Raw genomic sequence first — 24,717 nt, forward strand, 5'->3', positions numbered from 1 at the left:
TTATTCAGTGATCGCAATTGATTGCCGCGATCGCCATTGAAGAGGATGGAGATAGCTGCTGCGTTGAAATGCCTTGTTTTCTATGAATGGGATGCCCTGTCGCCCTGATAGATTACAGCTCCAGACACGGGTTTCTATCGGCAGTTTGTTTTTCTCTTGGAACCCTCTAGAACCCCCAATGTTCGTCGGTACACACGGGGAAAATAAAATGCAGATAGAAACGTGTCCAAATCCGGTATCTACCAAGGCAGCAGAGCATCACATTCATAGGGGACAGGGCCTGTCTCGGCAGCGGCTGGCTTATTCTACTCCGCCGGTGATCGTGGCAATCAGTCACGATCACTAAATAACGGACAAAACTGCCAGACGTCCCGCCTATGGTCCATCAGCGAATAAAGCTACGTTTTCTGCCGAAGGAGTTGCCTGATGGCAGGAGCCGGTGCCTGGAACTTCGACACTCTGTAGCGTCGTTGGATGACGTTCCCGGACACGGGTTTTATCCTCGATTTGTTCCTCAAGGTAGCCTCGACAACCCCCGAAGTTTTCCGCCAAATTTCTGGGACGTCCTTTAGATGTAGATCCACACTATGATCACTTGAAGTCGTTATCAGGGTGAAAGGATTTGCGATACGATACTACAGATGTATACCTAATTCAGTTTGTCATCAGTGTACATGGCTAAGATGTTATACGACACCGAATATTGTCCTTAAACAATGTACAAACTCGTTGAGCTCCTACAATTTACAGGGATTCTGCCGAATCGCTAAAATAGGCAAATGTGTTTTCGTTAACAATTGCTGCTGAAAGTAATTACGCTATCTGGTACTGAAAAAGAAAGCTCAGCAACCCCCCTGTGCCCGTGGGTAAACTTTCACACAGAACACAAGGCGGCACTTTGGATACACGGCTTCCCTGATTGAACGTCAGGTCTGGGTCACTGACAGGGGATACTCACATCGGAACCTCATCTGTCGGCTGGCCAACTAGGAAGACATCAGAAAAACGAACGGTTTCATCAACCATAGGGCGCTGATCTGTTCCTTGGAGTTCTGGAAACAAAAGAAAAAATTACTCTTCAGCCATTTACACCTCTATTACGTATTGCACATTAATAGAGCTATCTTTATAGAATGAAATTGCCCTTTACTTGATTTTTCTCTGACGTTATACTTACTTCGTGAACGCCAGTCGTGTTCATTACGTGCAAAGCCATTTCATATCAAAGAAATAATCCTTAATTCTCCCAGAAAATAACAGTGGGCCTCATTTTAAGAATTTGTAAAAAATTAACTGACGCTAACATTAATGGAGGATGGTATATACTTTCACAGTCCCAGTTGATATACTGTAATATCTTTACCCTGAAATTGCACTGTGCAGAAAACTGCTCTAAACGAAGACTATAATCGCGTTCTGACATCTAGCTATGAGGTCATTGACAGTCCTTATTTCGTGCGACAGCGAGTGTTGATGAGAATAATCCTCAGGAATGGATTGTGGATAACAGCTTTGTGTATTATGTGACAATTTCGTGCCCGCAGATACATGGATGCATTGTAATGGCGGACATTTCGGATATTTGTTGTGATTCACCACTACTACTGGACAGGTCTAGTACTCTACTGGTCACTGTATTTTCGGCTTGTATTTCTAGCTAGTGAAGCAAACATTTTTCGTCGTATGTTTATTGTTATTACTCATGTTGATGTGAGCATGATATCTCAACGTTTGTACTCGCATTTCAGACGTACTCGTATGTTGTCATGTAGGAAGTCATGTGAGAGAGATAATTCATATAGTACATACTATTTAAAACACTGACTTCATATGAAATCAGAGAAACAAATGGAAATAAGGTCTTCAGAGAATAACTAGGTCTGCCATGAAACAATGAACCAAAAGTTTCCATATGGTTTTCAAATAAGTCAAATGACCTCAGCGGAGTAAATGAAGAAAAAGGAGTTTTGTTTTATATTTCATTAAGGTCTATGGAATCTTCTGAACATTTTGATATACAGGGTGTTACAAACAGGTACGGCCAAACTTTCAGGAAACATTCCTCACCCATAAAGAAAGGATGTTATGTGGACATGTGTCCGGAAACGCTTAATTTCCATGTTGGAGCTCATTTTATTTTCGTCATTATGTACTGTACTTCCTCGATTCACCGCCAGTTGGCCCAATTGAAGGAAGGTAATGTTGACTTCGGTGTTTGTGTTGACATGCGACTCATTGCTCTACAGTACTAGCATCAAGCACATCGGTACGTAGCATCAACAGGTTAGTGTTCATCACGAACGTGGTTTTGCAGTCAGTGCAATGTTTACAAATGCGGAGTTGGCAGATGCCCATTTGATGTATGGATTACCACGGGGCAATAGCCGTGGCGCGGTACGTTTGTATCGAGACAGATTTCCAGAACGAAGGTGTCCCGACAGGAAGATGTTCGAAGCAATTGATCGGCGTCTTAGGGAGCACGGAACATTCCATCCTATGACTCGCGACTGGGGAAGACCTAGAACGACGACGACACCTGCAATGGACGAGGCAATTCTTCTTGCAGTTGACGATAACCCTAATGTCAGCGTCAGAGAAGTTGCTGCTGTACAAGGTAACGTTGACCACGTCACTGTATGGAGAGTGCTACGGGAGAACCAGTTGTTTCCGTACCATGTACAGCGTGTGCAGGCACTATCAGCAGCTGATTGGCCTCCACGGGTACACTTCTGTGAATGGTTCATCCAACAATGTTTCAATCCTCATTTCAGTACAAATGTTATCTTTACGGATGAGGCTTCATTCCAACGTGATAAAATTGTAAATTTTCGCAATTAACATGTGCGGGCTGACGAGAATCTGCATGCAGTTGTGCAATCACGTCATCAACACAGATTTTCTGTGAACGTTTGGGCAGGCATTGTTGGTGATGTCTTGATTGGGCCCCATGTTCTTCCACCTACGCTCAATGGAGCACGTTATCATGATTTCATACGGGATACTCTATCTGTGCTGCTAGAACATATGGCTTTACAAGTACGACACAACACGTGGTTCATGCACGATGGAGCTCCTGCACATTTCAGTCGAAGTGTTCGTACGCTTCTCAACAACAGATTCGGTGACCGATAGATTGGCAGAGGCGGACCAATTCCATGGCCTCCACGCTCTCCTGACGTCAACTCTCTTGACTTTCATTTATGGGGGCATTTGAAAGCTCTTGTCTACTGAAACCCGGTACCAAATGTAGAGACTCTTCGTGCTCGTGTTGTGGACGGCTGTGATACAATACGCCATTCTCCAGGGCTGCATCAGCGCATCAGGGATTCCATGCGCCGGAGGGTGGATGCATGTATCCTCGCTAAGGGAGGACATTTTGAACATTTCCTGTAACAAAGTGTTTGAAGTCACGCTGGTACGTTCTGTTGCAGTGTGTTTCCATTCCATGATTAATGTGATTTGTAGAGAAGTAATAAAATGAGCTCCGACATGGAAAGTAAGCGTTTCCGGACACATGTCCACATAACATATTTTCTTTCGTTGTCTGTAAGGAATGTTTCCTGAAAGTTTGGCCTTACGTTTTTGTAACACCCTGTATACCGCGAGAAATGAGTATAGTGCGATAACGATGTTTTTGGAACCCTGCCGATTTGCTTCTGACGAAGATATACGCGCCTTGACACAGTCATTGTTCCATGGGTAACTGGAAACATGTTTCCATGAAGGAACTGACCGTGTTTTCTCATAGTTGGTTAATTATATCATCATTTATCGCTATTGCCGGCCGCGGTGGTCTAGCGGTTCTAGGCGCTCAGTCCGGAACCGCGCGACTGCTACGGTCGCAGGTTCGAATGCTGCCTCGGGCACGGATGTGTGTGATGTCCTTAGGTTGGTTAGGTTTAAGTAGTTCTAAGTTCTAGGGGGCTGATGACCACAGATGTTAAGTCTCATAGTGCTCAGAGCCATTTGAACCATTTTTTAACCTTTTTTTATCGCGATTACTTTTGATATAATAGCAGTTGATTATCTTTTTCCATCTGTGTCCGTTTCGTTTTAATTTATATTATCTATTAGAGTGCGCAGTTTTTGACTGGTTTTATCATCTTTGTCTTATACATTCACATTGTCAACTTGCCTTCTCACAAATTACATTGACTCCTTTGACTGGCCCTATTTTTGTAAGTACTTACTCTAGGGGACTGTGTATGGTTTTCATTTCTTTGTAACGAACAGCGTGCACATCGTAGCGTTTTATTCTGGAAGTTAATTGGCATAAACGACGAATACCCAGTCTACGAAAGAGTCACTAAACATTCCAAACAGCTGATGGGACTTGGAAATCGGTGTGGTTCATATGGTACGACTAGCGAGGTATTATGCACCTACACTATCTGATCAAGTGTGTCCGAATTAATGGACATTAATTTGTTCACATCAAGTATAGATTTAAGTGCCAGGAAGTCATTTCTGAAAGTATTTGTACGGAGTGTTGCCATGTACGGAAGTGAAACATGGACGGTAAATAGTTTGGACAAGAAGAGAATAGAAGGTTTCGAAATGTGGTGCTACAGAAGAATGCTGAAGATTAGATGCGTAGATCACATAACTAATGAGGAAGTATTGAATAGGATTGGGGAGAAGAGAAGTTTGTGGCACAACTTGACCAGAAGAAGGGATCGGTTGGTAGGACACGTTCTGAGGCATCAAGGGATCACCAATTTAGTATTGGAGGGCAGCGTGGAGGGTAAAAATCGTAGAGGGAGACCAAGGGATGAATACACTAAGCAGATTCAGAAGTATGTAGGTTACAGTAGGTAGGTACTGGGAGATGAAGAAGCTTGCACAGGAGAGGGTAGCATGGAGAGCTGCATCAAACCAGTCTCAGGACCGAAGACCACAACAACAATATGGGGTGTGTCCACCCTTTGCCTTTATGAACGCTTAAACTATGCCTGGGACACTTTCAATTAGGTGACTGAGAGCAGCCCATTCTACCTGAAGAGTCGAATCCAGAGAACGTACTCATATTGGACACTGGGGTCTGGAGCTTAGTCTATGTTTTAGCTCATCCCAAAGGTGTACTGCTGGGTTCAGCGTGTGATTCAGGGCAGGCCAGTCCATTTCAGAAATATTATTGTCCACAAAAATTGCCTCACAGATGCTGCTTTATGTCAGAGTGTTCAAATGGCTCTGAGCACTATTGGACTTAACATCTATGGTCATCAGTCCCCTAGAACTTAGAGCTACTTAAACCTAACTAGCCTAAGGACATCACACAACACCCAGTCATCACGAGGCAGAGAAAATCCCTGAGCCCACCGGGAATAGAATCCGGGAACCCGGGCGTGGGAAGCGAGAACGCTACCGCACGACCACGAGCTGCGGACTGCCCAGCGGCATCGCTCGAAACATCAACTCAGGCGTCGCTTAGCACATCCTACAGATAAGTGTAGTTTATGAAGGGTTATTCGACCATGGTACCCTATTGTTTTTAATTCTCAGCTCTCAAGCATTGTGTTACATTGACTGCTAATAACACTTTGGAACTCACGAATGATTCCTTCCGCTGATTTCGCGCGTTCCCCACAACTGCCCTTCACAATGCTCGATGGTCTCTGTCCGTCATCACATGAGGTCTACCTAGGCTTGGTTTAGCTGTGATTGTTCCTCTGTGGCTCTGATTCACGATGAAAGCATCAACACTGGACTTGGGAAGCCTTAGAAGTGTTGAAATATTTCTTGATGGGTTTGTTACTCGGGTGACTTGGAATAACTAGTCCACGTTCGAACTCACTGACCTATCCTGACCAACTCATTCTGCTGCTACTGCTTCTCTACTGACAACACATTACCCCTGTCTCCTTTTATACTGGCGACTCCACCTCCAGTGACATCCAGTAATTAATTTCCGCGATACATAGGGCTGTCCGGATACTTTCGATCAGACAGTGCATGAATACAGCACGTGTCGTCAGGGAAACTATGCGAAAGGAGAATTAGCACCAAGAATATACTCAGTGTTCCAGTGGATATAAGAGCCGCCTGAGTGGAAAAGAGGACGAGTGTCAGCATCCACGATCATCAAGCTGAGTGCTCAGCTATTTATTGTAGGCGTCCTATTTCGTTTTCACCAATTTCTCTTGTTCCTCATCCAACCATGGATTACTTTCTTTTCCCAATCTTGTTTACTCCCCAAGAGCTTCAAGTGCTGCCTCATGTGTCATTGCTTTAAGAGACTGATACATATTCTTTACAGTATCATCCTTGATATGTGATGCCTTGAGTGCCAGTCTAAGTTGATAGATGAAGTACGTAGAATCCTCTATCGATCTTAACTGATTATACCGGACCTCCAACGACATGACACTTGCCAACTCCTTTCCTTAAAGGGACAGTAGATTCTTGATACCAGTTAGAAATGGTCTGATCCACAATCTCACGTTTTTAATAAAGAACCATGTTTTTACTATATTATCGTATACTCAATTATTGAACACAATTTACGTGTAGGTTGTTCCTGCGTATGTTGTTGTATTGACTTATGCCTAAACCACATAGTCATTATCTTCGAAGCATTTTGCTACCACCACTGCCATTAACAGATTTTCCTTATGCTGTCCAACAATCCAACAATAGGGCACTAGTTCTCCTCTCAGTATGTGCGTTGATGATATTTTCGAACTGCTTTACATCGGTGTCAGAAATGTGTTGTAGCTAATCGTGATTGCTTTGAAGGCCAGTAAAGGTATTTTGTTTCTAACCCTTGTTCCCTTTATTTGCTGTGACTATTCACCAAACGTTTCGGATGCACTTTTTTTTCAGACAAGATGACAGAGGCTATGGTACAACGTACCCTCTAGTTCAGCAGACGAGAAGACGATCGATAAAACGCTTTTAGGGTTGCGATAAAAGTCAGACTAGCTTTCTGAATTACGATTGAACTTCTAAAGCGAAGTTACACATAATTCTGGCAGATCGAGGAACTTTTATAGAATGCTGCACTAAACTTCAAAGTGACGTAGATACATGACACTATTTTTCAACGTAATCCAAAGTAAATGTGGACAACGGTCAGAACATTGTGCCAAACGTTGAATTCATCGACGATAGAATTCCGCTCTTTGGTCACAGAGCAATTCAAGTACCGCAGTGTGAACGTTCTCATCTTTGGGTGAACTATTTTCATCCAGATGTTCTTTCAGGTTGCCGAAAAGTTACATGGTGCACGATCTGGATTCCCGATCAGCTTCGCCTACGCCTGTGCAGGCACTGTCAAATTGTTGACGCCGTTTCACTATGAGTGGAAGCAACGTGCTGTTAGTTTATAAATAACCTAGATCTGTGTAATTTATACGTTTTGCCCGCAGGAATTTCACTGTCCTGCCTACTTCACCTGTGGAGTACATTTCCAGTTATGAGCAATTTTCCAACGACAGTGCGATGCTCATGTTATCCGTTCCATAGCAGAGCTGTCTCTGCAGGAAACCCGAAAAGAGTACTCACTTCTGACAAGCGTTAATATTAGTGGTGGAAGACATTCATAATTTACTTTTTAAAGTCCCTAGCATGAAGGAAGACAGTATAATGTGTATCATGGTTGCGCGGTCTTTCAGCATTTCTGTACGTAATCACTCAACAACACTTTGGTGAACATTTATTTTACGTCTCACTCTGTAAATCTATCCAGAACAATGATCACGTCATTTGCTTTACATTATATGTAGCCGATGAGCATGGGTGCGTGAATGTGAGTGAAAATAAAATACACTAACCAGAATATAAAGTGAGATTATAGTTTACGTATTTTTAAGGGTTCACATTTTATTCATATTCTTTTCTGGCAGTTATAGGAATGTGGTGACTACATTGCCAATTTAGCGTCGTAAGTACCTGAATATCAACAACTTAGGATCAATCGATAATCTGCTAAGCAACAACAAGCCAGGAGCTGATACACTATCAAAATTATTTAAAAGTTGTTACTACCCAATTATGGCATAGAAGCACGATACAGTAAGCGATTTTGTAAATCGTTATCCCTCGGTAACAGCTCCGGTATTGTTGAAGCTATTGTCATTTTTGTAGAGTTCTGTGGCTTCCCTGAAAAAGCGCCATGGTAGCTCGCCTCCACAGCGAGAACTTCCCTGTCGGAAAATTTTATTATGAGCTCCATCTCATAATGTGTGGGTTCCGCCACGGCCAATTTCTCCACCTGTTACAGTCTGCAGTCTCTGTGCCGATGTACTTGTTTCTGTAAGCAGAAGAACTGAGTAATTGGAGTAAGAAGCTGGAACAGAAGGTGTCTTGGTGCAGTCGATTATTTAAGAGTATTTGGTGAAAACCGCATGACGATCACAGATGTAACATCACGTCATACTAGATATATCAATTTTTATTCAGGTGTGAAATCAGAATACGCCGCAGCGACGGAAGTTGGACTGACAGAGCTTGGAAGGAAGCCAAGTAACCATTGAGGGGTACAGAACACAGCGTTGTAAAGTTTTAGGGTTCAAAATGGTTCAAATGGCTCTGAGCACTATGGGACTTAACATGTTATTTATTTATTTCTCGTTCAGCTACAGGCAAAGCGTGATACACTTACAAACATCAACATAAAAATTTAAATTAACATTAACAATGATTTACAATAAAATTTTCAGGGTTTCCAGCCACAAAAGTGCTTGGTCACTTATCACATGTATGTCCATCAGATTTCCTCCCTTAAGTCCGTGTACGTCGCACTCAACTATATGCTGCATGGTTTGACTCTCTCCGCACTCACAATTGGGGTCCTGGGAGAAACCCCACTTTTTCAACAAATATCCGCACCGACCAACACCTGTCCGCAGACGATTTAGAGTTACCCACACTCTACGTTGGAGTTGGAAGCCTGGAACTCGTTGAGATGGGTCCTCAATAAGGAAACTGTTATTCACTTTGCTTTCCTGCCATTGCTGTTTCCACAGGTTATCGATATCAATCTGTTGTTTGAGTTCTTTCCAGAAGGGATTTCTTGACATCAATCTGTCAGGGGGAGGAGGTAGGTCCCTGAACTTTTCTTTGTACCTCTGGATTGCTCTTTCACGTCTAATCGAGGGTGGTTCGATATTGGCAAGGACGGGCAGCCAAGGTTTCGGGGTGGGTCTTACTGTTCCTGTTATGAGCCTCATTGTCTCGTTAAGTTGCACATCAATATATCTGACATGCCTACTGCGGGCCCAGACGGGTGCGCAATATTCCGCTACACTATACAGAAGTGCCAGTGCTGATGTGCGTAGAGTTTCAGTGGAAACATCCCCAGGTTGTTCCTGCCAGTTTCATTATGATGTTGTTTCTTGTTTTCATTTTTTGGGCGACTTCGTACAGGTGGCTCTTATATGTGAGAGTGCGATCTAGCTTAACACCCAGATATTTTGGCGTTCTATCGTTTTTCAACAATTTATCTTTTATTTGCACTTTTAGCTCACGATTTGCATCTTTGTTACACAAGTGCATTATTGATGCCACGGATTTAGTCGGATTTACTTTGAGGTGCCAGTTGTCATAATATTGTTGTAGTCGTTCCAGATCCCTGTTTAAAATTTCTTCCAGTTCTTCGAAAGTGTTGGCGTGAGCCGCGATAGCGATGTCATCTGCATACATAAAAGAACGAGATTCCAGGTTTGGGATGTCCGCTATGTATAAATTGAAAAGGCATGGAGCCAGCACAGACCCTTGGGGGAGACCATTTTGTAGTGTCCTGTAGCTGCTTGTTTTCCCATTCAGAGATACCTTGAATCTCCTGTTTATCAACATATTTCTGACTAGATCTACGATCTTCTTGCATTTCACGACTTTTGACAGTTTATACAGTATCCCTTTTGTCCATACGGTGTCGTATGCTGAGGTGAGATCTAATAATACCATGCCCGTTTTCTTTTTGTTTTGGTAACCTCTTTCAATGAAAGTGGTTAGGGCGAGAACTTGGTCGCAACAGTCTCTTCCTTTTCGAAAACCGCCTTGCTCTGGGGGAAGAGCAGCTTCTATTTTACTTTCTATTCTGCCTAGGATGACTCGTTCAAACAGCTTGTAAGTGGTGCACAATAAAGATATCGGTCTATAATCTTTAGCATTCTCTCCTGTTTTCCCTGGTTTCTGGATGGCTATGACTTGTGCGTTTTTCCATTGCTTTGGTAACCGGCTGGTATCTATGATATTAGAGAAAAGAGAAGACAGCCATACTCTTCCCTTTGGCCCGAGGTTCTTCAAGAATTCTGGAAGAAGGCCGTCACAGCCAGCTGCTTTACCAGGTGACATTTTCTCTAGTGCTATATTTATCTCTTCTTGTGTTACCCAGTTCGCTAAACCTGCTTCCTCCTCGCTTGCATATAGCTCTTCGTTCATCAGTTGGTGCAGTTCTTTTTTCTTCGAGGCGGAGGCATGGATTCTGGATGTTTGTAGTATAGAAGGGTAGATGGTGACAGCCTCGACGTGGCCTACCCCCCCCCCCCCCCCCAGTATCGTGCCGCACAACGATCGCATTGCGAGAAGAAAATCGAAATGCTCAGAACGAGCTGCGACACGAGAAGCAAATGTCACCACCAAACGGCGGCCGGACGTAGTAATACCTCCCGGCCCTCACAGGCGAAGTTACGCAAGAGAGCGAGACAAATGCCTCAGTTTCCCCCCCGGAGCCAAGTGCGTGGACGAATACGTATATGCCAAGTTAACATAGAAGTATACACGAGGACAAAAGGAGACATCCTCACAAAGCTACTAACAGAAGAAAAAATTGATGTGCTGACCTTGCAGGAAACACATCTATCAGAAGAAAATATCTCGAGACTTCTAATACCAGGCTATGAAATTGTGGGCTATAAAGCCCATAATAAACACGGTATTGCAACACTGATCAAGAAAGAACTGGTTGATAATATTGAGGAAACTATGCACCACGAATTTGCCGTGGGAATCAAACTAAACGATATGACTGTGTATAACGTGTACAAGCCACCTTCAGAAAAATGGGAACAACCTGTTTTACCTAACCCACAACACCCTGCAGTCATAATTGGCGATTTTAACTCCCACCACCCCAGATGGGGCTATCAGTCTTGCGACAAAGAAGGACTCATGCTGGCAGACTGGGCAGATATAAATAATTATACATTAATATACGATGCAAAAGATACCCCCACCTTCTGTTCAGGAGCGTGGGGCACAACATCAACGCCCGATCTTTGTTTTGTCTCATCTGGAGAAACTGGAATAGCACTTCCGCCCAAGAGAACTGTACTGAGCCGTATTCCTCGGAGCCAACACAGACCAGTTATTATAGACCTTGGGATCCAAATACCAGTAATAAAGAGCCCCCCTATAGCCCGCTGGAACCTCAGGAAGGCTAACTGGGTTAAGTTTAAAGATACCATTGAAAATAATGTAAACAGAATTCCCCCAATTCCAGAAAATTACGACAGATTTACGAAGTTAATTATCAAAGCGGCACATAACTCAATACCAAGAGGAGTGCGGAAAGAATACATCCCATGCTGGACAAAGGAGTGCGAACAACTACTCGATGAATATAACAAAACAGAGAATCCAGAACTAGGAGAACAGCTCATAAGAGCTATGGACGAGGAACGCAAACAGAGATGGCAAAAGCGGATGGAACAAATGGACTTTACGCACTCCTCACAGAAGAGCTGGAGTCTACTGAGGAAACTTGGCGGAGCACAATTCAAGGGAAACAATAATAAAATGACCCCTAACAAGATATGCTCTTCTATACTTAACATGTGAGGTCATCAGTCCCCTAGAACTTAGAACTACTTACATCTAACTAACCTAAGGACATCACACACATCCATGCCCGAGGCAGGATTCGAACCTGCGACCGTAGCAGCAGCGCGGTTCCGGACTGAAGCGCCTAGAACTGCTCGGCCACAGCGGCCGGCAAAGTTTTAGGGAAGACGGTGAAAGAATACTAAGGTCACAAACCAAAAGTTAGATGCAGTTATCAAGGACAGACATACCTCGACAACAAGCCGGTGGACAAGTATAAGGCCTAGATGTCCGAGGAAAGTAAAACAGTCCCTCAGAAATACACATTTTATAAAAGAAAGACTGAAAGGAGGGTTGTTTCAGACAGTGTTCTGAAAGATTTTCCATTAAACGGACTGATGACGGACATTCCAATTTTAATTGGAAAATTATTAGGAGAGTCGCTTGTCTGCTGCCATGACTTTTTATTTTCCTTTATTGAATTTCAATTCCCCCTGAAGGGGGCGGGCTGGCAGCAACTTAGCACGCTGCTCTACAGCATACAGACTTTTTAAAAACGTAAGAAGAAAAGGAACAAGAAAAACAGGCGATAAAACGGTGACTTAAATTGCAAAACGACGGAAAATTGTGGAAAGTTAAAACATAAAGCAAAGGGGTTGGCAATGTTAATAAAATACACAGGAATCAGAAAAGTAACAAAGTAGACACACAATTAAAAAAACATGGCGACAGTCTGGTTTCTGTTCGCAAGAGATAAAAAATCACACCCAGCGACAGTATGAAGGCCGTTCGCAACACTTCCAAAAGACACACAACACGAAACACTCACTGTAAAACAGTCACTGTAAAACACTGCCTGAAAATGTTGGCACAATCACGACACTCCGTAGCCAAGGGCAGATGGGGGGGGGGGGGTACCTGGATGAGAGATAAAACTAGGAGGGAGGAGAGGAAAAAACGTAAAGGGGGGGGAAACCAAAGGAGGGAGTGGACTCATAAGGGGGGAGAGGGGCAGGGCAGATGCGAGAGGGAATGGGAAAAGGCAGAGGAGGGAAATTCAAAAGGACTCAGGGGAGAGAAGGGGGGCAGGTGGGGAAAAAACAGAATGGAATGGGGGGGAGAGGAAGCCCAGGAAAAGGACAGAGGAAAGGAGGGGGAGTGAGGATCAGAGTTGATAGGAGGGATAAATGGAGGGAGAGAGGACATCATCTGGGAGAGGGAGTTGATGGAAGCCACCTTGGAAAAGGAGATGAAGCGTGTAGAGATGGAGGGTGGGGGGGACACAACAGTGAAGACGTGGCAGGGGGCGGGCTGCCATGAAGTGTCCACCGTGTTATAAGTGGGTTGACAGATCAATGTGCAGAGGAGAACGCGTTAGGGTTTGGCTGAGTTCGGACCTATGTTAGATGGAAGACGACTTTAGTTGCATCATAAGCTTTTTACTTGTTCATTTCACATTGATTAAGTCTCAATACACGCAGTCGTATAGGCAGTGCTTGTAATTGGTGGTTGAAATTATGTTTCTGTTGTTGATAATGTGGTGTCACCGCCAGACACCACACTTGCTAGGTGGTAGCCTTTAAATCGGCCGCGGTCCAGTAGTATACATCGGACCCGCGTGTCGCTACTGTCAGTGATTGCAGACCGAGCGCCGCCACACGGCAGGTCTAGAGAGACGTCCTAGCACTCGCCCCAGTTGTACAGCCGACTTTCCTAGGAAAGGTTCACTGACAAATACGCTCTCATTTGCCGAGACGATAGTTAGCATAGCCTTCAGTTACGTCATTTGCTACGACCTAGCAAGGCGCCATTACTAGTTTATATTGAGATTATTAATTATGTATCATAAAGAGCGATGTTCTCCAGTTATGGATTAAAGTTAAGTATTACATCAACTACGTAGTGTATTTGCTACTATTAATTTCCTTAACTGTTCCAGACCTCATGCCAGTCTGCGTGAGCTAAAAGCGTGCATTTCGGCCTCCTCCAGCAACACGGTGTTGGCTCTTCTGCCAACACTTCAGATAATGTCTGTAGATTTAGACGAAGATATGTTACCTGAACAAAGCTAATGGCACGTCATACCTCGTCATTCAAGCAAATATTATTAAGCTGTATGAAGCTGATTTTCTGTGTACTGACGATTGCGAATAAATTCCACGAATTCATCCTGGCAAAGTTTTGCTATGGGTTGTCGCTGATGGCCATCTAGTGGCAATTGCGGCATTTACCTGTTTTGTGCCTGGAAAAAATCGTGTTAGCTATTGCCGACACATCTAAAGCTATTCTGGCGGAATTCCCACGTGGCAGAGCAGCAAATCTGATTGTGATGTTACTCCCGAATAACTACATCCACAGGTTACAATATTCTTGCCAGTCGGAATTAGTTTCTGAGGCGCAAACTCTCTGAATTCTGATAAGTATTATGGTCAGCTTTGCAAAAATATGTAACGTATGTACACCAACTTAGTTCGAGCACAAAGGGCCTCGATAGTATATTTGATATTATCCGGCTAGTTAGTTCCTTCTTTAATGGTGAGCCAACTACTTTCCACGTTATTTATTACATTCATGAAAATTCAATCGTGTTTAATGTATGGGAACGCAGCTTAAGAGAAACAGCATTACAGGTAGTGGCATGTAGGGTAATTCTATATATTACGTTGCAGAAGTGGGTTTTTGTCTGGTTTTTTGTCTTAGCGTAGGCCGATCTATGAACAACATGAGATAATTTACATACACAATTTGGCTTATGACAGGTTTTATTCGAATAAACCTCAAAGTTCCAATTCTTTTTACACTTAGAAAGGAAGGGAAGTCAGCAATGTTTCACACTGTTGTCCTTTGCCAGTCTAGGACACTTTAATATGATACAAATAGCCGGCCAGTGTGGCCGTGCGGTTAAAGGCGCTTCAGTCTGGAACCGCGTGGCCGCTACGGTCGCAGGTTCGAATCCTGCCCCGGGCATGGATGTGTGTGATGTCCTTAGGTTAGTTAGGTTTAATTAGTTCTAAGTTCTAGGGGACTGATGACCACAGATGTTAAGTCCCAAAGTGCTCAGAGCCATTTGAACCATTTTTTGATACAAATTAATGTATGGGCATGTGTCCGGAAACGCTTTATTACCATAGGAGAACTCATTTTCTACAACTCTTCATAGTTATGGCTGGTTGAGCTGTAATTTATGAGTTCCTCGCCAGTGTTTGCATTCAGTTTCACCAAAGGTAATGTTGACTCATCTCATTTGCTGCGCTGATGTCACTCACTTCATTTCCTTACCTATCGTCATTATGGATCTGCCTTGTACATAACTGTTTGCTAGTGTTTATTATGGACTTGATTTCCGGTACAGTGCAAGTAAAGTGTACAGAATGCGTAGACAAATCATATGTTCATTTGATGTGAGTGTTAGCATGAGATAATGGGCATGGTACACAGTGTTTCAATGGGGAGATATTTCCAGACTGAAGGTATCACGACAGCGGAAATTCGAAGCAAATGATAGCATGAGACATTTAAGCCTGTTACTTGTGACTTGAGAATGATGAGGTCACAGCAGCTAGAAGAGGCAATCATTTGTTCCGTGGACGATGTCCCCAGTTCTGAGGTAAGACAAGTAGAAGTAATGTAGAACTCATGACTATATGACTAGCTTGACATGATAACCTACAGTGTTCATACTATCTGTAGCGTGTGCAAGCACTCTTAGACTAAGCGGATGAACCTAAAATTTCTTAGAAATCTGATAGAAGACGTGTCTTTATAAGTGCGAAGAAACATGTCCTTCATACACAAATGAAGTACCCCTCATTTCGGTACTGATATAAATCGACTTCTGAAAAACAGATTCCGTACAGGGAGTGAGAAGTGGACCATTGTCCTGGTTTTAAAGTACTCATTATTTAAACACATCATAATTGTGTTTTCTAGGGTTTTTTAAGCTCTCGTTTACTGAATTCCTATACATTCATCAAGCCAGTATTCTAGAGTGCTGTGAACCCGGAGCGTAATACTTGAGGGATACAATGAGTCCTTCGGATTCAGTGCGATAGTACATTGCATCATACATCAAAACGAAGAGTATCAATTTCGAACATTTGATGTAAGAAAGAGTTTCATGTGGTGTTCCGATATTTTCTGTTCCTGCGTGTTTACCATGGTCAACGCACTATGAAGAGTAGTTGGAAATGAGTTCTGGTATTGAAGTAATGCGGTCGCAGATCCACGTCCCATATAAAATTTTCATTTGCTATGAGTGAAGAATGCGTCCTGAAAGTTTGATCTGCATAAAAGGTTAGTCAGAGATAGGTAACGCTATGAACGACCTGAAGGTAATCCAGGATAATGAGGGTTTCAAAGAGACCTCTGAAATAACAAAATAAAGAAAATGAAAAGAAAATAAATGTTAATCTTGTTCCCTTTTTCTCTATTACTGTTCCTTTCTCGATTGCTTTACACGTATATTTGATCTTATATCAGCTAATGAACTGAGAATCTGCGAATAACTTTCCAGAGATAGTTTTCAAAAATAGATATTTTCTTTGGATTTCCTCCGGATGGATAAAGTGGATTGAGTACCATCATAAATTTGTTCATTAGGTAATCCTTGCTCGAGAATACATTCAGCATCCGTAGATGTAATCATTTATATCATCCAAATACGTGAGAATAACATGTTTATGGTTCAGAAGTGCAATGCTTGCATAGATTGAGTTGCAGGGAAAGCTAGTTACAGGCATCAATACGTTCAGAGTACGCTAGAAAACAACTGTTATTTGACGAAAGAGTTTGCATAGATGTCGATTTTACTCTCTATTCTGATTAAGTCTTTAGGCTGCGAGTTTCGTATCGGGTTAGAACAATACGAGACGACCGAAAAAGAAAGTGAAACAAGTCGAATAATCGAAGGCGTCAGTAATTTGTGTGAGAGTAAAACAGATGCACAGCAAATTCTCAACTAGGCAGTACTCTGTGGAAGACTTCTAATATCTCGCAACAGCCGAGTGGAAACTTCTAATATCCTACGGTCGGCAGCATACTGCAAACGGTCAGATAGTGATGAAATCATACAAATTTTTCCTGCGATCCGTCTTTGAGGGGAACGGGAAAAATTAATATATGGAGGAGTGAAAGTAGTCCGCGTCACCCATATAATCGTATTCGGAACACTGCTATTGGAGATGAAGACGGAACCATTGTTTGAGGGTATTTTGTGAACTGAGACTATTGGAAACATTAGCATCTATAGAAACATTTTTTTAATTCTTTTGGCTAAGGATAACGTCCCTCTCAAATTTTATAAGAGACACTTCTGCAACAGAACAGATGGACATGGAAAGATGTGTGATAGTCTGTTGTGGAGCTAGAAGGGATTTAGCAGTCCAGACTTTAAAGTAAGAAAATTAATGCCAGAAAATTGTACCGGAAAAGACCTGCAGAGGGTCGAAGCCTAGTGCAGGGTCTAGAAGTTGACAGTGTAAACAAATGTACCGCATTACGCATAAATAGGCAGAAATCTACACTGTTGTGAGATTACAATATTGTTGAACAATCACTAGAGGCGATCAAAAGCGTTAAATGATTTAAAGTGGAACGGATACAAACTAATCGCGGGTAAGGTAGATGCCAAAGTGAGATTCATTGGAAATAATCCTTAGGAAGAGTAGCTCATCCACGAAGCTTAAAAACTCTCTTTCGACAGTTATTTGAGTAATATTCGTCATTCTCGGACAATTACCACACTGGATTGATAGAGGGAGTAGAGACGATCCAAAGAAGATCAGCGTTTTTCGTTTCAGGTTTATCTGGTAAGATCGAAAGCGTCACGCAGTACCTCCCCTTGTTCCAGTGGCAGACTCAACGAGAGAGGCATAGCCCATCACGGTGTGGCTTACTTTTAAAATTCCGAGAGCGTAATTTCCAAGAAGAGTCAAACAATATGCTGATTCCTTCTACATATAACTCTCGAAAAGACCATAAAGGTTAAATCAGAGTCTCGAGGCCTAGCAAGAAGCAGTTTCCCAAGCAGCATTCGCGAATATAACAGGGAGGGGGGAAAGGGGTGAGAGTAAAATACGAAGCAACCAACATAACGTGGATTGCAGAGTGTAGCTATAGATTTAGATGTAACCTCTCAGGCAAATTAAATCCTTTTCGCCTCTTTCAGTGCAATACCATCTGCATCCACCCACTACTTCGACTAATGTTTCATGTATCGCGTGAAGCAGGGGGCCCACGTCTCGTCCACAGTAAAAATTTGGTGCAAAAATGTGTTCAGAAATTCATCTCGATCAAAGTGAGTTCTACACCCCCCAATCAAGGCTAGACAATTTTGTTAGCGACAGAAGTACCTAATTAGAGATACTGGTGTCAACAGCTGATTGCCAATAACTGAGGCCCTGCGAGTCCCAAAGTGAGAAAGGAACGTGAGACATTTTAATTTTTATTGCTATCGTAGACTAACGACCTACATCCAGCTTTACAAAAGAAAACTTTCTATCTACAATTTCGTCATACGCAAATATTAAGAATAAGACGAAACGATTGAAAAATGCTGACCTTTTGGATTTCAAGTTGTTTAACTTCTTACTTGTCAAATGTACATTTTAAACATAAAAGGGTTGTGTTGTTTTCAGACAACTTCTTTAACCAGAATACAAATCTCAATGTTGTTCTAACATTTCGTCCACAACGATACATTTGCTGAAATTAAATAGTACTCCATGATACCTGGATCCGTACTTTGTAAGGGATCCATGATCACACGAACATAGATGTTAGTATCCGACACCCAGATGGATGGTAGACAGGAGTCGATTGTCGAGCGCTGCACGAGGCAGTGAGACGAGTTTTGAGTGAGAAGTAGTACTGGAGAGACGGGCAAGAACAGTGGTCGAGTAAATTCACCGGAGTATGACAAATGCGCGCGTCCCCATGATCGTCGTGGGGTGGACCCTCTTCGATACCGATTCGCGAGTGATATGAAACCAAAAGAGACAAGTGCCGAATTACATGTCTCGCGTCAACCGCGTCGGCCAGCAACAACCAAGGATTGCAGTGAGGATTCAAAAATCAAATGTCTCTCAGCACTATGGGACTTAACATCTGAGGTCATCAGTCCCCTAGAATTTAGAACTACTTAAACCTAACTAACCTAAGGACAGCACACACATCCATGCCCGAGGCAGGATTCGAACCTGCGACCGTAGCGGTCACGTGGTTCCAGACTGAAGCACAGTGAGGATTGCTGTGAATGTTAACCATCATCATTGTGTGTGACAAAGTACTTAAAATCAGCAACCAGTAAAAGATGTAACCGTAATTAAACCTGTAAGGCGAAGGTAGCAACTGCCTCATAGTTTGTGTGTTAGTAGAAAATACATATCAGTTTGTACATCGCAACTTTTATGGTCTTTAATAATAGACAAACTCTCAATCATTAAATTCAGTCTCAGAACAGCCGCACTGGGTTGAAATACCCCCGAAACCACAGCAGAAAAGCAGATAGCCTTTCATCCATTAAGCACACGGTCATGTAATCATAATAATTAATTGTTTGCCGGCTTCGATAAATTACACAAAACTCAATGAAGGAATTTAAACGGATGTGTTTCATCTTGGCTCTCGCGAAAAGGACAGTTGCAATCTTCGGATCCGAACAATGATTTATTAAGCACCAATTTTGGTTTCAGTGGAATGACATTTGCAATTATCGGACAATTTCAGTGCAAGAGCAATCCCGTATTGTCGTTACCGTGACTAAAATTAGAGTATTTCAGCTAGAAACAGTGTAATATAACGTATTTACTGTGAAATTAGAAATCGTGGGAACGAAGCACATTAATTGGACAATACAGTGCAAAAGTGACTGAGAAACAGTAAACAATTTGTTTTTACGAGTTGAAGTGACAAGAGTAGTGTTAATAAACAATGTGTTAAAGTATGGAGACGAAAACCAGTGTGAATTACTATAAAATTCATATTCTAAGAAAGGGCGCGTTTGTACATAATCGCGAGTGAACCAGCCAAAATTCCGTTACGAAAGTATCAGGAGCATGTTATCAAGTGACTTTGTATCCGAAATTATCTTTTGAACGGTGTCAATCGCTCAATTTGATGTGTACCCATAAACTGTTACCGCATTTGCGAGTGTTGACTGGCGTAATTGTTGGATGACGTCACTCAGACTCTGTGAGCGGCTAGCCAAAGCATCTGAAGCAGTGAAGAAGGTCCACACGCCGCGACAGCAAAGATTTGGATAACGGAGATGTATCACACTGACCGGTGACTACAGGGGAGCCAAGTGGCTGAAGTAGAAACAACGACGACGCGGAGTTCGACATCTAGTGGCGAACCCCCGAAGTATACGACGCCTGCACCACCTACCCGCCGATCAACGAAATACATAATAGCAGCTCCATCCCGTTGCTAACCACCGAAATACGAGGCTGTGTCAGCGCGATTCGCCGCGGACGTAAGCAGTGCACACGGTACCACACCAGCTTCGCCTGACATCTGCCGCGCCGGAGGAGCCAACGCCAACACGACTAATAGCGCGACTTCAAACGTCAGAACATCGCGACCTCGACGATCTTCGAGGTGTGAGTGAGGACGATTTGCTGGCGCGAGACTAATTAATATTGCACTATCTTTAGAGCGCGGAAGGAACTTCAAATTAAATTTGACAATTTGCAGAAACTATAAAAACAATATTTTTTAACATTTCTTTGCGAATTTGCTCTGGACCATGGTATGGTAATATGTGTGTGTTTTCACGCTGTACAGCACAGAATAGTGTCTCATTTGCATTAGTAATTGTAAACTACATGTTTATATGTCTTTTAAGTTGTGTATGTTACTTTGAAATTTTGTGTATAAATGCAGTCATTGATGTTTGATCCGGGTAGGTTTCGGTAATTTATGGTGTTCAATGGAGAGGTCTATTTTGCCAGTCTGGGTTAACCTAATACAGTGAAATATTATTTAATTTTTAGCTAATTATTGAGTGTTTGGGTTACCACAAGGTTATTTTTATTTTATTTATTTTTTTCTTGTCTGTGCATAGTGAATAGTTGAGAATGGATACTGAATTGAAAGAAAAGTTTGTGGAGGAGGTAGTCAGAAAAATGGACATAGGGCAGGAGGACAAGGATGAGTCGGGAATTGGTAGTAGTGGAATGTCAATGGACAGCCCATTGGGTCATTCAACTGGTTACCCTGAGACAGTGGTAAAACCAATTAGAAAGGAACTGAGTCTAGAGGGTGGAGAATCACAGTTAATAATATTTAAGATGCTCTAAGAAATCATGAAAGGATATGAAGAAATCAACAAGAATATAGAAGAGATGTCTAAAGGAAATGATGAAATCAAGAAAGGAAACGAAGAAATCAAGAAAGGAAATAAAGAAATCAAGAAAGAGATCAAAGAAATCAAGAAAAGTATAGCAGAGATGTCCCAAGAAAACCAAGAAAGCTTAAGGAAAGGACTGCAGGAATTCCATGAACAGATGAGAATAACTCTTAAGGAGAGAGTTGACAAGCTGCAGGTGAAGGTAGATCAACTCCTAGAAGAGATGAATGTTATGAAGGCAGAGATAATTGGAAAAGCTGAGGGAGATGTTGAAGGTGTCAAAACTGAACTGGAAGAGAGAATGCAGAAAACTGAAACACAACAACACCAGCAGATTAAAGACATGGTACACATACAACAGTGCCAAGTCAATATTGGTAAATTGGGAAAAAAGCAAGTGAAATTGGAGGAGGCTGTGGAACATATAGTCACAAATGAGATCAAGGGAGTCCAACATTTAGAAACTAAAACCGAAGAGATTGATAGGAAGATAAATAGTGCCACCTTGACAGTAGGGGAGGGCAAGGTCGTTATATTAGTAACTGCTGATAACAGGTATACCCAGACCCACATGGGACAAAAATATAACCCAAAGGGGCTTTACATCCAATGATATTTACTAAGTGGTTACGAGGAGTTTTCCCAGCACACTTATGAGATGAGAATAAAATTCAGTTCGCAATAGACAGAATGGAAGGTGAAGCTTTCACCTGGGGAGTTAAGAAGAAAGAAGAAGTTACCAGCTACAGTCAATTTGAGGAAGAGTTTTTAAAGAAATACTGGTCCAAAAGTCACCAGTGTGCAACACTTGAAGATTTACTGCATCGCAAGTCCCTTAATATCTGGAGAGGTACCATGAGAGAATTTGCTGAGCATCTATGGGAGTTGAATGAAACATTGGAGCAGCTATTGAATGATGACATAATGATATCAACAATTAAAAAGAGGTTAAGTCACAGGATGCAAGAAAAGTTATCTGGAAGCCTGATTAAAGATAAAGATATCTTAATTGAAGTATTGGAGCAATTAGAAACTATTCGTTCACAGGAAAACGACCAGATACGTGGTCAGAAACAAGGTGGAAAAAATTACCATCAAAGTCAGTTTAATGGCCCACCAAATTACAGAGGTATAGGTGAGGGTTATGGATATAGGAACCGTGGCAATGGTCGACAGTTTTACCACAATCATAGGAGAGATGATGATGACAGGAATTATAAGAGGAGAGGAGATAGACAGAGGGAATATGAAGAACAAACTGAAGAAATTAGAGACCCGGTAAACTAAACAAAGTGTAGGGAGCCAGCAACTCCTTTGCTGGTATACCAAGTGGTGACTGGTACACTCCCAGCTGGGTAGTCTTTGTTTCTTATTTTAAGTTTCACTCCTCTACTATCTTTCTCTATCCTTAGGTTAAGAAAGTAAGTGTATAGTAGTTAGAATAAGTAGCGGTCATCCAAATAATAAAGTCAGGAACCATGTAGCAAATTTATAGTTCACTCATTTATTCGAAACATTTCCATAATGAACGATAAATCTTTTTATTCGACAATGGTCTCAGAGGTTTCATCAAGCGGAGATATAATCAAGCTACTTAGGAGTGCTGAATTTTGGCAAACCACTAAGAAGCAATCCAGCTCCAATATCCCCTGTTAAGTTCTTCTTCTTTGAGCTCGGATCTGAGACGAAGTGATCAGGAACGGACGACTGGGATGCTTGGGATACAGTGGTTATTACTTTCATGGCTTTATGAATAAACGGATTTCTGTTCGGAAGAGAATCTAGAACAATTTTTGAGCTTTATCGATAAAGATATATCTGTTCGACAGAGAAGCTAGAACAATTTTTGGTGGTGAAAATGCAAGAGATCCGAAAATATTCATTCTAACATTTTTCCAAATTTCCTCATTTAAGAATGCATCTCTCACTTCGTGCAATGTAAGAAAGTTCATTTTCCGCGTTAATAAAATGAATGAGCCTAAATTAGGAGAGTTTGGATTATTATTTATTTATCATATGGTTTTAGTGCCGGGTTTCTCCGAAGAGATGCTCGGTATGCCTTGTATGCAACTCATTTCATTTAAGCAGAGAGGCTGCATCTTTAAGGCATTTTAATCATTCGGAAAAGAAAGCGATTCGGAAGGAACTGGCTGTGACCTATAGTAAGGGACCAACCGCCGGATTTGCCTAAAATGAAAATGGTAAGCCACAGAAAACCATTTACAATGTTGCTGACGGATGGATTCAAAACGCCTCACTTCCACAATCCAATGACTATTAGCTCAGCAGCCCAACGCACAGAAGTAACCCACGTAGGTGGAGAATTTGGAAAAATTGATTGCTGTACATTGTTTTAACCCTAGGGACACCAAGGTATTTTAGGTTACACGGAGCACCAACCACTGGCTAATTTTGCCTGTGTTACAATGCTGTTTGGTTTGTGGGGCGCTCAACTGTTCGGTCATCAACGCACGTACCAAGTCCCAATTTTTTCACAGTCCAATTTTTTACACATTCCCATCTAGCTACTGTCACGAATGATGATGATGATGATGATGTTGATGATAATGATGATGATGATGAAATGATGAGGACAACCCAATCACTCAGTCCTCGGGCAGAGAAAATCCCCAACCTGGTTGGGAATCGAACCCGGGGCCCCAGTGATCCAGAGGCAGCAATGCTAGCCACTAGACCACGAGCTGCGGACCTCGTGTTACAATAAGTTGTAAATCCTGTAATATGTACACTCCTGGAAATTGAAATAAAAACGCCGTGAATTCATTGTCCCAGGAAGGGGAAACTTTATTGACACATTCCTGGGGTCAGATACATCACATGATCACACTGACAGAACCACAGGCACATAGACACAGGCAACAGAGCATGCACAATGTCGGCACTAGTACAGTGTATATCCACCTTTCGCAGCAATGCAGGCTGCTGTTCTCCCATGGAGACGATCGTAGAGATGCTGGATGTAGTCCTGTGGAACGGCTTGCCATGCCATTTCCACCTGGCGCCTCAGTTGGACCAGCGTTCGTGCTGGACGTGCAGACCGCGTGAGACGACGCTTCATCCAGTCCCAAACATGCTCAATGGGGGACAGATCTAGAGATCTTGCTGGCCAGGGTAGTTGACTTACACCTTCTAGAGCACGTTGGGTGGCACGGGATACATGCGGACGTGCATTGTCCTGTTGGAACAGCAAGTTCCCTTGCCGGTCTAGGAATGGTAGACCGATTGGTTCGATGACGGTTCGGATGTACCGTGCACAATTCAGTGTCCCCTCAACGATCACCAGTGGTGTACGGCCAGTGTAGGAGATCGCTCCCCACACCATGATGCCGGGTGTTGTCCCTGTGTGCCTCGGTCGTATACAGTCCTGATTGTGGCGCTCACCTGCACGGCGCCAAACACGCATACGACCATCATTGGCACCAAGGCAGAAGCGACTCTCATCGCTGAAGACGACACGTCTCCATTCGTCCCTCCATTCACGCCTGTCGCGACACCACTGGAGGCGGGCTGCACGATGTTGGGGCGTGAGCGGAAGACGGCCTAATGGCGTGCGGGACCGTAGCCCAGCTTCATGGAGACTGTTG

Source organism: Schistocerca piceifrons, chromosome X (genome assembly GCF_021461385.2).
Source record: "Schistocerca piceifrons isolate TAMUIC-IGC-003096 chromosome X, iqSchPice1.1, whole genome shotgun sequence".
In the NCBI taxonomy this organism is placed as follows: domain Eukaryota; kingdom Metazoa; phylum Arthropoda; class Insecta; order Orthoptera; family Acrididae; genus Schistocerca; species Schistocerca piceifrons.